This window comes from Vulpes vulpes, chromosome 4, assembly GCF_048418805.1.
Source record: "Vulpes vulpes isolate BD-2025 chromosome 4, VulVul3, whole genome shotgun sequence".
NCBI lineage: Eukaryota > Metazoa > Chordata > Mammalia > Carnivora > Canidae > Vulpes > Vulpes vulpes.
The window spans coordinates 76,521,035-76,539,619 of NC_132783.1; the positions used below are offsets into that span (position 1 = coordinate 76,521,035).

General features: G+C 38.4%; 1 pseudogene; it reads right to left on the bottom strand.

The window, feature by feature from the left end:
• Window positions 1-15,635, bottom strand: part of LOC112931072 (eukaryotic translation initiation factor 3 subunit J-like) — a 169,214-nt pseudogene extending 153,579 nt beyond the window's left edge.
• Window positions 15,636-18,585: the final 2,950 nt, after the last annotated feature.

The window sequence follows — 18,585 nt, forward strand, 5'->3', positions numbered from 1 at the left end:
GTCTGTAATTCTCCTTTTTGGTGGGGTCTTTGTCTGGTTTCGGAATTAAGGTGATGCTGGCCTCATAGAACGAATTTGGAAGTACTCCATCTCTTTCTATCTTTCCAAACAGCTTTAGTAGAATAGGTGTGATTTCTTCTTTAAACGTTTGATAGAATTCCCCTGGGAAGCCATCTGGCCCTGGACCTTTGTGTCTTGGGAGGTTTTTGATGACTGCTTCAATTTCCTCCCTGGTTATTGGCCTGTTCAGGTTTTCTATTTCTTCCTGCTCCAGTTTTGGTAGTTTGTGGCTTTCCAGGAATGCGTCCATTTCTTCTAGATTGCCTAATTTATTGGCGTACAGCTGTTCATAATATGTTTTTAAAATCGTTTGTATTTCCTTGGTGTTGGTAGTGATCTCTCCTTTCTCATTCATGATTTTATTAATTTGAGTCTTCTCTCTCTTCTTTTTAATATGTTGGCTAATGGTTTATCTATCTTATTAATTCTTTCAAAGAACCAACTCCTGGTTCTGTTGATCTGTTCCACAGTTCTTTTGGTCTCGATATCATTTAGTTCTGCTCGAATTTTAATTAACTGTCTTCTTCTGCTGGGGGTGGGGTCTATTTGTTGCTTTTTCTCCAGCTCCTTTAGGTGCAAGGTTAGCTTTTGTATTTGAGTTCTTTCCAGTTTTTGGATGGATGCTTGTATTGCGATGTATTTCCCCCTCAGCACTGCTTTTGCTGTATCCCAAAGATTTTTAATGGTTGTATCTTCATTCTCATTAGTTTCCATGAATCTTTTAAATTCTTCTCCCATTTCCTGGTTGACCCTTTCATCTTTTATCAGGATGCTCTTTAACCTCCACATGTTTGAAATCCTTCCAAACTTCTTCTTGTGATTTAGTTCTACTTTCAAAGCATTATGGTTTGAAAATATGCAGGGGACGATCCCAATCTTTTGGTGTCAGTTAAGACCTGATTTGTGACCCAGTATATGGTCTTTTCTGGAGAAAGTTCCATGTGCACTTGAGAAGAATGTGTATTCAGTTGCATTTGGATTCAAAGTTCTGTAAATATCTGTGAAATCCATCTGGTCCAGTGTATCATTTAAAGCTCTTGTTTCTTTGGAGATGTTGTGCTTAAAAAAAAAACCTGTCGATGGGATCCCTGGGTGGCGCAGAGGTTTAGTGCCTGCCTTTGGCCCAGAGCGCGATCCTGGACACCCGGGATCGAATCCCACGTCGGGCTCCCGGTGCATGGAGCCTGCTTCTCCCTCTGCCTATGTCTCTGCCTCTCTTTCTTTCTTTCTCTGTGACTATCATAAATAAATAAAAATTTAAAAAAAAACCTGTCGATTTTAGAAAGCACTACCTTCAAGTCACCAAGTATAAGTGTATTATTATCTAAGTAGTCTTAACTTTGGTTACTAATTGATTGATATACTTGGCAGCTCCCACATTCGGAGCATAAATATTGATGATTGTTAGATCCTCTTGTTGGATAGATCCTTTAAGTATGATATAGTGTCCTTCTTCATCTCTCACTACAGTCTTCGGGATAAACTTTAGTTTATCTGATATAAGGATGGCTACCCCTGCTTTCTTTTGAGGACCATTTGAATGGTACGTGGTTCTCCAACCTTTTATTTTCAGGCTGTCTAAAATGAGTCTCTTGTAGACAGCAAATAGGTGGGTCCTGCTTTTTTATCCAGTCTGATACCCTGCGCCTTTTGATGGGGTCATTAAGCCCATTCACGTTCAGAGTTACTATTGAATGATATGAATTTAGTGTCATCATGATTCCCATTCAGTCCCTGTTTTTGTGGATTGTTCCCTTGGACTTCCTCTTTCTATTATAGAATCCTCCTTAGTATTTCTTGCAGATTTGGTTTGGTGGCCACATATTCTTTCAGTTTCTGCCTATCTTGGAAGCTCTTTATCTCTCCTCCTATTCTGAATGAGAGCCTTGCTGGATAAAGTATTCTTGGCTGCAGGTTTTTCTAATTTAGGATACTGAATAAACCATGCCAGCCCTTTCTGGCCTGCCAGGTCTCTGTGGAGAGGTCTGCTGTTAATCTAATATTTCTCCCCATAAAAGTTAGAGATTTCTTGTCTCTTGGTGCTTTAAGGATCTTCTCTTTATCTTTGGAATTTGCAAGTTTCACTATTAATTGTTGAGGTGTTGAGCGGTTTTTCTTGATTTTTTTGCGGGGGGGTGGGATCTCTCTATCTCCTGGATCTGAATGTCTGTTTCCCTCCCCAAATTAGGGAACTTCTCACGTATGATTTGTTCAAATGCATATTCTGGACCTCTGTCCCTTTTGGTGCCCTTGGGAACCCCAATTAAACATAGATTTTTCCTTCTGAGGCAGTCATTTTCCTTAACCTATCCTCATAATCTTTTAATTGTTTTTCCTCTTTTTCCTCTGTTTCCTTCTTTGCTATCAATTTGTCTTCTATGTCATTCACTCGTTCTTCTACCTTGTTAACCCTCGTCAACCCTCGTCATTAGGACCTCTAGTTTGGACTGCATCTCATTTAATTGAATTTTAATTTCGGCCTGAGTAGATCTAAAATTTGCAATCATGAAGTCTCTTGAATCCTTTATGCTTTTTCTCTAGACCCATCAGTAGCTTTATAATAGTGCTTCTGAATTGGCTTCCTGACATTGAATTGTAATACAAATTTTGTAACTCTGTGGGAGAGAGGACTGTTTGTTTCTGATTCTTTTTTTTTTTTTTTTTTTTGAGGTGAGTTGTTCCTTTTGTCATTTTGCTCAGTGCAGAGTGGCCAAAAACAAGTTGTACTGGGAAAAGGAGAAAAAGAGAGAATAGAAAAAAAAAAAGAAAAGAAAAGAAAAAAGAAAAGAAAAGAAAAGAAAAGAAAGAAAGAAAAAAGAAAAAGAAAAGAAAAGAAAAGAAAAGAAAAGAAAAGAAAAGAAAAAAAGAAAAGAAAAAGAAGAAGAAAAAAGGGGGGGGGCGGGAAGCAAACAGAAGACAGAAAACAAGGGGGAGTATCCTCTGATTCTATATACTGTAAATCCCTCGACTTCCCCTGTAACTTTCCAGTGCTGCTTGCTTTTCCCCTGTCCGTCTAGCTTGTCTTCTGGGGGAGGGATCTGCTGGGCTGATTCTCAGGTGTGAGCACCTGGGGGAGCTGCTCAGTCCCCTGCCTGGTGCACGGCTCAGTGGGAGTTGTTTATCCTGTTTATCCTGTGAGGCCCCAGGAGGAACAACAGTGGCAGAGGCCAGCTCTCCAGCCCTGGAGTCCGCTCGGGCAGTAACTACAGCAGCTCCCAGTCCGCAGGGGCCTGGATGCTCTGGCGGGAGGGCTGCTGATCTGCACATCTCGGGGCACCCAGTGGCAGGAGCGTCCTCGCTGTCCTGTGCCCTCCCGGCCTCTGCCTGCCCCGGGGGGAGCGCTGGATCCTGGGCTGTGTCCTCCGGTGCCCTGGGCTCCGGGGCCTACGCTGCTGGAATCACGCTCCTGGCCGGGCAACCCCCTCCTTGTGGAGCCGCCTCCGAGCTGCTTGCGGCCCGCAGGGTGTGCCCTGCAGGCCTTTAGGAAGCTCGGCCGCTGTCCCCGGGCGCAGGTGTCTGTTAGTGCCCCTGGGAGCCTGAGGGCATCCCCGCCCCTCCTGGGGTACTGCTCTAACTCCTTGTGAGCGCCTTTACATCTAGGAAGATTGGTGAAGCTCCTGCTTCTCCGGGCTGGGGTTTTCCTGTCCTGGGGGCACTCGCCCCGGCCTTAGACCGGCTCCTCGCGGGGCCCCTCCCCCTTGGATGCTTTTTATTTCTTTATTTTTTTTCTGTCTTCCTACCTTGATAGAAGCATGAACTCTTTTCACTGTAGCATTCCAGCTGTTCTCTCTTTAAATCTCAGGCCGAATTTGTAGGTTTTCAGGATGATTTGAAAGTTATCTAGGTAATTTGGTGGGGACAGGTGACCCAGGGACCCTACTCTTCCGCCATCTTGCCCCCTCCCCTCAAGGCAGGTTTTGTTCTTGTTTTTATTTTGCCATTCTACTCCTAGCTTGTACTCAGTACCCAGCATATAGTAGATATATGTACAGTGTAAACATAATGCTAACCAATATCAACTCTTAAGCAGTGAATTGAAAAAGAGGTGCCCTTGAATGAGGCAAAAGAAAATGCTATTGTCCCCTATAGTTAGAAGCTCTCTCCACAAATATATCAGTCTTAATGTACCTGTATTTGCATGCTGATAAGTTCACTAAATTGCCCTTGATCACACCTACTTACAAAACTATTACATAATTACCAATAGTAATCTTTGGGTGATTTTATTATTATATATGTTCCTAAGAAAAATATTTGTATTCAAGAGTGTAAAAAGACCATTTCAGCAGCCAAATAATCAGACAGTGAAAGAACCAGATTTGTGAATACAACAGAAATCAGTATATTCATTAGTTAATGAGACACTTCCTACAACTTTCAAAATATAGAAATTGTGATGAATCATTGCATGTGTCAATGTGAGATTAACACTGAAATTGGTGAAAGTTAATAAAGGTGCTTACCTTCCATAATGTGGGTGGAACTCAGCCATTTGAAGGCTTGGATAGAACATATCCAAGAATGGACTCCCTAAGCAAGAGGAAATTCTCCAGCACACTATCTTCAGACTTCATCTGCAACATCAGCTCTCCTGTGTTTCTAATCTTCAGACTAGAACTCCTGTTGCCTAGGGTCTCCAGCCTGTAGCCCACACTGTAGATTGTAGAACACCAACCTCTGTAATGGTGTGAGCCAAATCTTTACTAAAACTCTCTCTCTCTCTTTCTCCCTGTATATATATTACCTAGAGTGATTCTAGAGACCAAAATCTTAGGGATGAATTTTCTGAATTGGTTCTGGGATTTCCGCAAGTGGTTATCTAATCTGATTAGATTTAAAGATACTAATAATTCTATGTCCAGCATTAAAGAGAGCACTGATAGGCTTTGGTGTGATCTGGCAATAGAGATATGCAAAGTATCAATAATAAATACTCCTTGTTAAACACTTGATGGAAGGATTAAGGGACAAAGTTTATGATACTTTTCAACATTTTTTGTCAAGCTAATGAGCTTAATGAGATTGGTGGTTTAGTTTTAATGTTGCTGGACAAAGTGGAGAAAGAAAAAATGAGCTTAGGGATTCAAATTCCCAGCTCTTTTCTCTTATAGCTGCAGAGCTAAGTTGCTAAAAAACAACACAAGAATTTCATCTGGTTAGTAGCTGACTAACAATGGTTCTTGAATTCCCAGTCTCATAGGGTATCTGTCTACTATTCAAGTGAGTGTATTCACTAGAAAGGAATGGGGGACCCAAAATTTGGAAAGGGGCTGTATGCAAAGACACTGATGAAAATGGGGATACTAAAACGCTAAAATCTGATGAGTCTTCTCCAGTAGAAGCTGCCTCTCCACCACCATCTGAGGAAATAAACCTTTCTTTGCCTCAGGAAATTGTAATGGGTTCTCCTTAGGCAGTTGCCTTATAAGACACTGCTAATTCTCCTCAGATTCCACCTCTACCTCCCTTTTTTGATTCTAGACCTATGACTAGACTCAAGTTCCAGCATACCCCCTAAAGATCAGGTACAAAGTCTGACACCTGACTAGTGCACTGAAATCCAAAAGAACTACTGGAGCTTTCTAATTTATAGAGACAGAAATCCAAGGAAGATGTGAGAATGGTTATTAAGTGTGTGCCATAATGGTAGAAGAAACATAAAATTGGACCAGGTCAGATTTATGGCTACAGGCAAACTAAGAGTCTGCATTTAATGTTAGGTTAGAGAGTTAGAAAGGGATCTAATAGTTTGATTGGTTCATTGGTTGGTTGGTTGGTTGGTTGGTTGACTGAAATATGGTCTAAGAAGTGACCCATAGTAAGTGAGTTCACGATGCCAAAGCTGCCTTGACTTAATGTAGAGGAAGAGCTTCAAAGATTTAGAGAAACTGTAACATTGATGTGGATTTGTCATTTAAGAACTCCATCTGCACCATGAAAGGGAGGATCTAGAAGATACACCTTTGACCATGACTTTGAGAAGTACATTTGTGAGCAGAGCCACAGAATCTTTCAAGAGTTCCTGGATCCCTCTTCTGCATAGATAAAGACTTAAAGTGGAAGTTGTACCTACCAAGTTGAGAATGGGAATTACTGGATCCCAGGATGGTAGGGGTCGAGAGGTGACATTCAAACACTATGGGCAGAGTGAGCATGGCTACCATAGAAGACAGCAAGTCAAGCAGCACTCAGAGTAGCCTGACTTGTACAGACTTATGGAGTTGATTAGTTAATGTTGGTGTTTTTAAAAGTGAGATAGATAGGAAGTCTAATAAATTCTTATTTGATCTATATCAGCAGAAAAGTTCTAGGTCAAGTAAACAAAAGTCTAAACTGAATTATGAAACACAGTCATAGCCTTTCAGTCAATTTTACACTTGAGCCAGCTTTCAGAACCAGATCCTTTTGAATGAAGGGGACGCCAGAGCCTTTTAAAATAAAGACTTTAATAAACTACCAAAAATCTACACTATTAAGTTTTCTCCAGCCTTCTCCAAAGGACACTATGATCTTTCACCAAGTATATTAATCTGGATTTTCCAGAGAAACAGAGCCTATAGGCTATGTATGTAGGCTCTGTCATCTGAAAGCTTGCAGATTCAGGAAAGCTGATAGTGTAATTCAGTCTTAATTCAAAGGCCTGAGAACCAGAAGAGGTGATGGTATAAGTCCCAATACAAGTCCAAAGACCTGAACATGAAGGTGTGTGTGGAGGTATAGGGTAAGGAAGGGGGGTGGGATTATCGGGTAAATTCTGGTTCCAGTCCAAAGGACCAAGAAATAGAAGAGCCAATGTCCAAGAGCAAGAGCAAGATGGTTGTCCTAGATCAAACAGAAAGAGTAAATTTGCCTTCCCTCCACCTTTTTGGTCTATTTAGCCCCCAACAACTTGGATGATACTCACTTACATTGAAGAGGGTGATTTGCTTTACTCTGTTCATCAGTTCAAATGCTAATCTTTCCCAGAAACACTCTCCAAAGAAACACATTCAGAACAATGTTTTACCAGCTATCTCGGCATCCCTAACCTCAGTCAAACTGATACTTCAGTGATAAAATGAATTATTACACCAGGTAGCTGTATTATGGAGAAGGAAATAATCAGACCTTTCAGGGACTACTGGACACTGGGTCTGGAACAAATGATACTAATTTTAGAAGACCCAAAAAGGTCACTGTGGTTCACCACTCAAAGTAGAAGTTTATGGAGATCAAAGGATCAGTGGGGTTTTAGTTTGAGTCCATCTGACAGTGGGCCCAGTGGAACCCTAACTCCATCTCATGTCATTTCTCCAATTCCAAAATGCATACATAATTGAAACAGATATACTCAGGAGCTTGCAGAATCTTCACATTGATTCCCTGAGCTGGGGACTGAGGGTTATTATAGTGGGAAAGGTCAGATGGAAGCCACAAAAACTACTTCAACATGGGAATGTAGTAAAAATACCACATTCCTGGAGAGATTGGAGAGATTAGTGCCCCATTAAGGACCTCAAAAATAAAGGGGTTGCAATCCTCATCACATCCCCACTCAACTCCCCTATTTGACCTGTGCAGAGGAGAGATGGATCTTGGAGAATGATAATGACTTATAGTAAGCTTAACCAGGTGGTGACTCCAGTTGCAGCTCTGTACCAGATGTGGTTTCACTGCTTGAACAATTAACACAATCCCCGGTATCTGGTATGCAGCTATTGATTGATCAAATGCTTTTTTTCTCAATATCTGCTACTAAAGCCATAACAGTTTACTTTCAGATGGCAAGGCCATCAATACACCCTCATTCTTACACCTCAGGGATATATCAGCTCTTAGGTCTCCAGATCTATGTCATAATTTAGTTCACAGGGATTTTGATCACTTTCCTTTCTGCAAGATATTTCACTGGTCCATTACATTATAAAATCATGATGACTAGACCCAGTGATCAAGAAGTAGAAAATATTCTAGACTTATTGGTAATATAGTTGGGTATGAGAGGGTGGGGAATAAATCTTACAAACTCAGAAGCCTCGAACTCAGTGAAATCTCTAGGGGTCCATGTTTGAGGCCATGTTGAGATATGCCTTCTCAAGTGAAAAAATTGTTGTATCTGGCCCTTCCTACAACCAGAAGAAGCACAGCTCTGAGTGAGCCTCTTTGGATTTTGGAGGAAACATATTTCTCATTTGGGTATGTTACTCCTGCCCATTTACTGAGTGATCCAAAAAGCCACTAATTTTGAATGGGGCCCAGAATAAAAGAAGGCTCTGGAAGAGGTCCAGACTGCTGATAAGCCTCTCTTCCACTGGGCCATATAGTCCCACAGACCCAATGGTGCCTCAAGTATCAGAGGTAGATAGTGATACCGTTTGGAGTCTTTGGCAGGCTCCTATAGATCAATCTTACTACAGGCTCTTCAGATTGCAGACTAAAGCCTCATCATCCTTTGTGGACAACAGTTGCCCTTATTAGAAATAGTCTTATTCCGCTACTGGACCTTAGTAGACACTAAGTGCTTAACTTAGGGAAACCAAGTTATCATGCATCCTAAGCTGCCTATCATGTTATCTGACTCAGCAAGCCATGAAGTTGGGGATGTACATTATAATTGTATAATCAAATGGAAATGATATATACAAGGTCAAGTGCCAATCAAGGCACTGAAGGCACAAGTAACTTGCATGGAAAAGCGGCCCAAATATCCATGGTCCCCACTCCTGCCATACTATATTCTCTCCTAGACTGCACTTACTACCTTATGGGGGAATCCCTACAATAAATGATATAGGAGAAGAAGACTTAGGCCTGGTTTATAGATGATTTCGCACAATGTGCAGGAAATACTTGAAAGTCAACCATTGCAGTACTACAGTCCCTGGATGGGACATCCTTGAAGGACAGTGACAATGGGAAATCCTCCCAAATGGCAGAGTGTCAAGCAGTGTACCTGATGGTTCACTTTGCTTGGAAGGAGAAATGGCCAAATGTGTGATTATATACCAACTCATGGGTTATCTCCAGTGGTTTGGCTGGATGGTCAAAGAAGTGAAAGAAACATTATTGAAAAACTGGCAGCAAGGAAATTTGGGGAAGAAGTATGTGAATAGATCTCTTTGAATGGTAAACACACACACACACGCACACACAGATGAAGAGGGATACCTGGGTGGCTCAGTGGGTTGATCATCTGCCTTTGGCTCAGGTCCTGATCCTGGGGTCCTGGGATGGAGTTTTGCATCAAGCTCCCACAGGGAGCCAGCTTCTCCCTCTGCCTATAGCTCTGCCTCTCTCTGTGTCTCTCTTGAATAAATAAATAAAATCTTTAAAAAAAATGAAGGCATTTGTTTCTCATGTGAATGTTCACCACAGTATGGCCTCAGCCATACTATCTATCAAGTAGATAGAATGACCTATTCTGTATATTCTGTATATCCCACTTTCTTTTCCCAGCTTCCACTTGTTTTATTTTAATCAGAGTTCTGCATTACTCAGAGTTTTACTTCACTGGGACATAGCACAATAGAAATAGGAGGGTATCATTTTCTACATAGATACAGAAGTTTCCATTCATATAGTTGAATTTCTATTAGACTCCTTGACCTGTGCTTCCACGACGGCTGTTCCAACTACAGCAGCCACCCTTGTGTCACCCAGTGAGCTCATGATGGCTGTAGTAGCAGGAAATGAAGTTATATCTTGGTTTAATAACATGGCCTTCTACTTACCAAGGCCAACCTGACTATGGCCACTGTTGTGTCCAGTTTGCCAACAGCAGAAACCAACAGTAATTCTCCATATGAGGCCTTTCTCCAGAATGATCATCCAGCTACTCAGTGACAGACTAATTACGGTAGACCCCTGAAGGACAAAGTTTTGTTATTATTGGAATAAACAGTTACTATGGATATGGATTTGTCTCCTATATTCAATGCCTGTAACAATACCATTTATGGACATAGAAAATGTCTTGGTTACCATCACAGTGTTCCACACTGTATTGCTTCTGATCATGAAACTCTTCACACCAGAAGAATAGCAGCAATGGGTACATATGTTTATAGAATTAATTAGTCTTATCATGTTCCCCACAATCCTGAGCTAGTTTGAAAGAAGAGTGGAATGGCCTTTTGAAGACCATGGCATTAACTAGTTGGAAATATCTTGCAAGGTTGGGACAAGGTTCCCCAGAAGGATGTATATGCTCTGAATGAGCATTTAACAAGAGTATTGTTTCTCCCAAAGCCAGAATTCATGGGTCCAGAAATGAACAGGAAGAAATGGGAGTGGCATCACTCACTATTACCCCTAGTGACTCACTAGCAAAACTTTTCCTTCCTATTTCCATAAACTATGTTCTGTTGGCCTAGAGATATTAGTTCCAAAGGAATAAATAGTTTAATCAATGGTTTACTGAATATGTCAATGATTTACTGAACTTGAAGTTAAGACTGCTGTCTGGCCACTTTGGACTCTTCATGTCTTTGAATGAAGACAAGGGAGTTACCATGGTGGTTGGGGTGATTAATCCTGACTACCAAGGGGAAATTGAACTGTTGCTCTATTAATAGATATAAGGGAGACTGTATCTGGAATACAAGAGATCTTTTAAGTCATGTTTTAGTATTATCATGCCTTGTGATTGAAGTCAATGGAAAATTATAATCCAATTCAAAAAGGACTACTAATGGCTCAGACACCAGGAATAAAGATTTGGGTCACCCTTCCAGGTAAAGAGCCACAACCAGCTTAGGTGCCTCTTAAATGCAAAGGGAATATAGAATGATTAGTGAAAGAAGGTAGTTATGAATACCAGCTATTATCACATGACTAGTTACACAAATGAGGACTATAATTGTCATGAGTATTTCCTCATTTTTATGAATATGTATAGATTCTAAATAGATAAAATGTTTATATCTATAAATCTTTGTTTCTTCTCTCTTTTTATCTCTTTATCATACACAGTAGGTTATATTGGCTTTATCTTACAATATCTAAGTATTTTTAACTGTAAATCATAGTATTTAAGTTAAAGGATATCAAGAAGAGCATACATCAACCAAAAACTTTGCATCCTGTTCTGGGGAAAGGGTTAGTTTCCATTTTTTAATCATAGACATGATAGTTGCATTATATCAGGTCATATTTTAGTATTACCATGCCCTATGATTGAAGTCAATGGAAAATTAGCATTTCGACCATGCTATTGTCTTTATTTAGAGATTAAAAACAATTTAAGGAAAAGGGTATGAGTGTCATTTTGATATGCAGTAAAGTCATGATGTTTAATTTTGTTTGTTTTTTTTTAAATCAAGATTTTATTTATCTGAGAGAGAGAATGATTGAGAGAGAGGGTGAGCTTAGTGGGGGCAGAGGCAGAGGGAAAAGCAGACTCCCTACTGAGAAGAGCCCCCCCCCCCCCATAACATGGGGCTCAATCCCAGGACCCTGGGATTATGACCTGAGCTGAAGTCAGAAGCTTATGTGAATGAGCCAGTCAGGTGTCCCTTGATGTTTAATTTTGTATGTCAATTTACAGAGTGTTTTTATGAGATTGATGTTTAAATTGATGTACTTTGGGTCAAACATTTTACTCTCCATTTGTGGGAGAGTCTCATCTAATCAGTTGAAGATCCGAATAGAATGAAAAGACTGACTTCTCTGAGCAAGAAAGAATTCTCCAGAAAACTGCCTTAAGACTTCATCTGCATTCTCAGCAGCCTGGGTTTGCAGGCTACCGATCTTTGAATTGGAACTGTACCATTGGCTCTTCTGGGTCTCAAGCTTGTTAACATATATTGCCAATTTTGAACTTGCCAACTTCCATAATTGAGTGAGTCAATTCCTTATAGTAGATATCTTTCTATACATGCACATTCTACTGGTTCTGTTTATCTGGAGAATCCTGAGTAATATGAAAATGTATATAGACTTTTATGTTTTGGTTTATTCACTGAATAGGAAAGACAAAGAGGAGATGCTGGAGGAAGTGCCAGGCTTGGACTACAACTACATGTTGGGTTATAATTCTTGCCAGCTCTACGATGAACCTATTTGCAATATCACTGCCTCATTTACCAAAGCCGAAGAATACATTTTTTCATTCCGAAATGCAAGAAATCTGGCTCTTTTCTTCAAATTCTCAAGGTGATTTTTGAAAACTCTGGATAAAAATGGAAGCTTAACGGATAAGAAGCCTCATTGGGACTTTATTCTGATGGATTATTCCAGAAAGTATAAGAAGTGGGAATTTGATGGCCCATTTCTGGAAAAAAAGTTTCTACATATTGAGGTGCTTTTTGCCAAATGTTGGCCTAATTAAGCCTGAGAAAACCCGTTTCTCTGCAGGCCTAGAGCTACTGGGTAGAGACAAGCCATGCTGCAGCATCATGAGACATCATTATCATGTTGGCAAGACTCTTTTATTAGCAGGAGTTGGGAGGACACCTGGGTAACTGGGGCTTACAGGATATATGATTTCTGTAACATTGCAGGTGGAATGTTAAAGAGCATAATGCAGTTTCTGGAGGAAGATGCTCTGCAATTGCTAAGAGCCTCAGCATACCAAAACTTATAACCTTTTCTTTTATGTTTAGAATGTTCTGCAAAGCAAATGAAACATTTGAGATGGTGGAGATGGGCTTGTTCCTCAAGCCAGTAACAGCAGTTAATAAGATCAGGCCACCAAACTGACTTTTCAGACTCATTTCCATGTATTTCCTAAAAACAAAACAAAACAAAAACAAAAACAAAAAGAAAGCACAGGGTGCATACAGCATGATCACACTCTATAAATAACATAAGCCAAGAAATCTCCTTCCTCTCTACTCCTATCCTCAAATTAAATTTGAACTAGTTTCAGTTTGAGCCTTGAAACTAGTTTTGTTGGTCTTTCTTGTAAATATTTTGTTACAATATTCACTAAACAATGGATATCATAGGAGTGACTCCTGGGTCATTTGCTTATTTTCGAAGGGTTTCATATACACTGTGTGAATGACCTTGTTCAGTTTCTTCACTTTTTAAAGCAAATTTAAACATTACTGTTAGCAAACTATAAAAAACTATCTGAAACTTATTATATAATTGCTATTATTCTAGAGGAAGTTGTAGCCTTCTTATATTAAGTCTTAGCAGTTTTATGCACTTAACAAACATACGCTTCTGAGATTTCTGACAGCAAACAATGAAGGAGAGTTGCAATTTCTCAGATCTTCCTCTATTATTCTTTCTATATCTTTTAGGATGTTCTTTTACAATTTTAAATCAAAAGACTTTTTGAAGATCATGTTTTGTGGGTTAGATTGTGTGTTTGCCACTATATATAGCCTATCAAAATTACAAAGTGATGGTATTTGAATTTTTCTGTAAGGGATCACTTTCATCTACATTTCACACACCTATTTCATTCCTTATATGTTTCCTGTTCCATCTCTACATTTTATACAACTATTTTTTCCTTATATATATTTCATGTTCCGTCATACCTTGAGAGCATTTTTTTATTTCTCAATTCAACATAGTTTCTTAAAGACCAGAGGATTAGTGTATTATTATGCCACTTACAAGACGAAAATATTTTCAATAGAAATGCTCCCTCATAAGAGAGATCAAGATACTGTGTGCTTACAAAAACATTTTGTTTATAAACACACATATATAAAATTATACTTAACATATTATATGCGATATATGTAATATGTAGTATTATGTAACATGCCCATAATTTTAAGAAAATCACACATAATAAATACAGTGTCTTATTAAGATAAAGATTGTTTCAAAAAAGTCTTTGCTAGCTCTTCAGTTACTTATGAACTGACCTTATGACATTTTATCTTTCTCCTTCAATATTCTTTCTTGCTCATCAATCACTGTTTTCTTTCTGTTCTATGTCAGTAAGAAAAGTAGTGATGCAGCCACAAATAATGAATCATGAACAAGCTTTTGCCGTTTATAACATAAATACGACAGTGCAGTGCCTGCAGACAGTGTTATTTCCGGTCTGCATTCCTGGACACTGAGGTCAATAAAATTGCTACCAGTCATAAAGCATGGACAGGAGACATATTTGTGTGCGGTGAATCTTCTGACTGGAGAATGAATTACTACTTCAGGATGACAAAATCAAGGTATCTGGGGCCTCTTGGTGGAAAGATTACTATACTTTGAGGTTATTCCTTGCACATTCCTTTCATGATTTCCTATAACCCACCCCCCTAAGAACTGGTCTATTTTCTTTATCGTTACTAAATAAAGCTTTGCCTGGGTTTCTCTGCTTCCCTTGATATGCAGATATAATAGGTCTCTAAGTCAACTTTACCACTTTGACCACTCTCAGAAGCAAGTATAGCCCAGCACATAGTTTAATCCTGTTTGAAGTCCTGTACTGCTGTGGATCACAGGAAACAGCCATTGGTTAGAACTGATGAAGAGTCTCTCCTTGACCAAATTCTAGCCAGGCTTCTCTGAATTCTCTTTTCAATTAGGCTCTGCATTTCAACTTCCATGAAAATCTCTACATTGTTTTATTTTAGCAGAGATCTGGTTAAAATCAGCTTATCTAAAATTCCCATCATTTATATCTATATCTGATTGACCTTGATATCTGATCAGGCTCCTCAAACTTCACCATTCCGTAGGTGATGTGCGATCACCCAGCCTGGCCTTTAGCAAAAGTCCTGTTAATCAGAATTCCCCTCTTAACACAGATGCTTCCTCATTTTTTTTTTTTTTAGTAGGCTCCTTGCCCGGTGAGGAGCCCACTGTGGGGCTTGAACCCACAACCCTGAGATCAAGACTTGGGCTGAGATCCAGAGTCAGATGTTCAACCAACTGAGGCACCCAGGTGCTCCAATGCTACCTCTTAGTAATATTCCAAGTACTAACCCCCATTCTTCTCCTTGAATATAAATCCCTACTTTCCCTTGTTGTATTCAGAGTTGAGCCTAATTCTCTTCCCTGCTGCAAAACTCCATTACAGTGGTTCCTTAAATCTATTCCAGTAGTCCCTCTGAATAAAGTTTGCTTTACCATCTTTAACAAACATCACTAATAATTTTAACAGATTTTTTTTCTTTAATAGAACCAGTAAATATTCAGAAAAATAAAATCTTTGAGTCTTAAATCTCAGCTTTCCAAAATTTTCACAGCACCTTTTCTTCTCATTCCCTCTTTAAAGTTTCTTCAATGTTCATATTTACTCTATAAATAAAGAGTTACTTAATATACATTCCTTATTTGAACCACACATATCATATTTCTCCTTCTAAACTTTTTGGAGCTCTTGATAGCATCAAAGAGTAGGCATTTAGCATCTTTTACACAACCCTAGATCAAATGGAATTTATTAATTTATTCTTGGGTTCTTGGCTCCTTTTGCACATGTTCTGTTTGTTTTTTTCTGGTTATCCTTCTTGGCCTCATCCCTACTCACTAGCAGGATGTGAAGGGATATAAACAAAGCCTACCTCTTTTCCGTTGTGCCATGCAAGTTTTTCTGACCCTGTTGCATCAGTTATAGTTTGTCTCTGGGTCTTCTCCATGGTTCCCGATTTACTAGTTTGGGATGATACCTTCCGCCCTGCCATGTCAGGACAAATAAAATGGTAAGGGCCTCATGCTGATTCTACTTTCTGTATGCTTCATCATTGCCCTGTTGATTTCTTTAACCTACCCAAACCTCTCTAAATAGTTCTTGCCTTAAATTATTTTGAATTAAATTATTCTGAACGTGCCATCTATTTCCGAATGGGACCCACAATGAAATGTCTCGACCATTCCACCCTTTGCCTACCCTGGCCCCTTGCATATAATTAAAGACTCTTTTTGTTTAATGCTAGCTCAGTCTGTTATTGTTTCAGGAAAAACCTATTCAACTAAGTAGTTCCATTACTAGCAGTCTCAAAAAATACTCTAATTTTTCTCAGAAAGTTAAAATATTATATTTCTTTACATAATTATCTTACTGTCTACCTCATGTAATGCCATTCTCTATGAGAGCTGGGTCCAGGTCTCCTGTGCTCTTCATTATATCCCCAGTGTCTAGTCAGGCCTTCTAGCAAATTATAGGCACTCAATAAATAAGTTGAAGGAAAAACTGAATTTCAATTCTGATTCAAGTTAGCATGCCCTGTGTTCTCTTATATCAGTAACTCCCCAGGCATTCTTTCTTCTTCTTCTTCTTCTTCTTCTTCTTCTTCTTCTTCTTCTTCTTCTTCTTCTTCTTCTTCTTCTTTTCTTCTTCTTCTTTCTTCTTCTTTTCTAAATTAGCCAAGGTGGGCCATTTGCTGACTTTTTCTCATTACATTTTAGCAACAGATATTGCTCAAAATAAAATCTAAAAAAGTTCCTTGAGGAAAAAAATTAGGTTGTACAGCCTAAAAAAGAGATCTTTAAAAACATAATTGTATTCATTTGAGGGTGGTCATTTGCTGATCAAAATATTTGTTTGTCAATATAGGCATCATTACTTAAAATAACTAAGGGCAAATCTAGTCAAGTCTCAGAAAATTTCTGCCACAGAAGACTAATCTGACTTCAGATCGCTTGACCTTTCCAGATCCTTGTAAAGGTCAGGATGCAATTCCCCTACCTCTACCTACTCTCTCTCTGATTTTGAATTTAGCTAGAATGCTTCCTTTCACTTTCATTATTCTTTTCTCCGTTTATTTGTTTAGTGCATCTATTAGATACTCTCAGTGATCTCACTGAATTTTTAATTTAATTCCCAAGAATTGTAATGTAATTTTTCCTCTTAATACAAATAGATTTATGCTTGTTTGCCACCTCCACACACAGTTTCTTAGTTATTTTGAGTATAATAAGAATATAATCCCACTGCAGAAGTTTTCTTCATTGTGTTTAGCTAGTACTTCAGCTTCTAGTGACCAGAAGAATCTGTTTTTGTCTTGACCACTTTGGCAAAATTTTAAAATTTAGTAAATTTCTGAATAAGTATCTCCACTGATAACAAGCATAGGAAATTCCTAGTGGGATAAGTAGTTGGGAATGTCAGCAAGCTGCAAAGGATTGTACAATATTATATTACTTATTAGCATAACCAAAAACCATAGCCCTTATCTTGTATTTTATTTTCTCTTCAGTTTCCAGAATACTATTCTTAAATCAATTTTTATACCAAAATAAGTGTAGTGATGGTGCAACATCTTCAAAAATCGCATATTGACATTTAGGTGATATACATTATTTAGGATAGTTTATGATTTTTGATGCCAATTTTTATCTTTTCTTATTCTAAATATTGACTAGAAAACAGTTTTAAAAATTAACTTGGATGTCATTGGTAGCAATAGTTTTATATGAGCAATCTCTAGAATTTATACTCATGATTTTTAAGTAAAAATCACAATAGTTACAGCTTATTGTATGTTGGCCATTTTCCAAGAATTAAGACAGGTACTTTACATGTTTATTCTCTGTTTTTTTTTTGTTAAATTATAAAAACATTATAAGTTTATCTCTACTTTATTGATAGAGGAATAGAGTTTAGAAAACTTAACAAGTGAGACACACAGCCCAAAATTAAAATACAGGTCTTCAACAATTCATAGCCTCTTTTTATGTTTCCTCAGAAGAGTCTGGAGAGCAGGGACACCCATGTGGCTCAGCTGGTTGACTATGATATCAGTCCCACCTGGGCTTGGAACTCTTGAAATCCTCTCCCCCACCTTCTGCCCTTTCCCCTGCTTGTGTGTGTGCATGTGCCCTCTCTCTCTTACTGTCTCTCATAAATAAATAAACATAAAAATAGAATAGTCTGTAAAGCAGAATAAGAAAGTGACTAGACAGGCTAAATAAGTTCTACATTTTACAATACTGTGTTTCAATGACATCTTTATCAATAGAAACGAATTCAAAAGAATATATTTATGTGGAGAATCTAAAAACAAAACAAAACAATGTGACCAAGAAACAAAACAGAAACAGATTTATAAATATAGAGTACAAAATAGTGGTTGTCAGAGGGTAAGAGAATCGGGGCATCAGTGAAATAGTTTAGAAGTATGAACTTCTAATTATAAAATAAGTAAGTCAGGAAGATGAAAAACACACATATAGAACATAGTCCATAAAATTGTAATAATTTTGTGGTGATAGATGGTAACTATACTTACCATGGTGAGTATTTTGTAATATATGTAATTGCCAAATCATTATATTGTACCTCTGAAACTAATATAATATTATATGTCAACTATAATTCAATTACAAATAAAATAAAAGGTGAAAACAATACGAGAGAAAGAAAATGCACCTGATATAGATAGGATCTCAATATGCTAACTCTCATTATTATTGTTATTATTATTTCATATTCTTTGCTCTAAGCCATGTCATTTGAACAATTAAAAATAGTTACTTTCTGAATGTCAGAAGTTTCTCCTAGAAGATGTCTTGGTTTTGGACTAGATGGAATAGCACAAGTCAACCTATTTCTTCTCTTGATTACAAGTAAAATCTGGACAAAATATATAAATCAACTCCCTGAGTACTCAAAAAAGTAAAACTAAATAATTA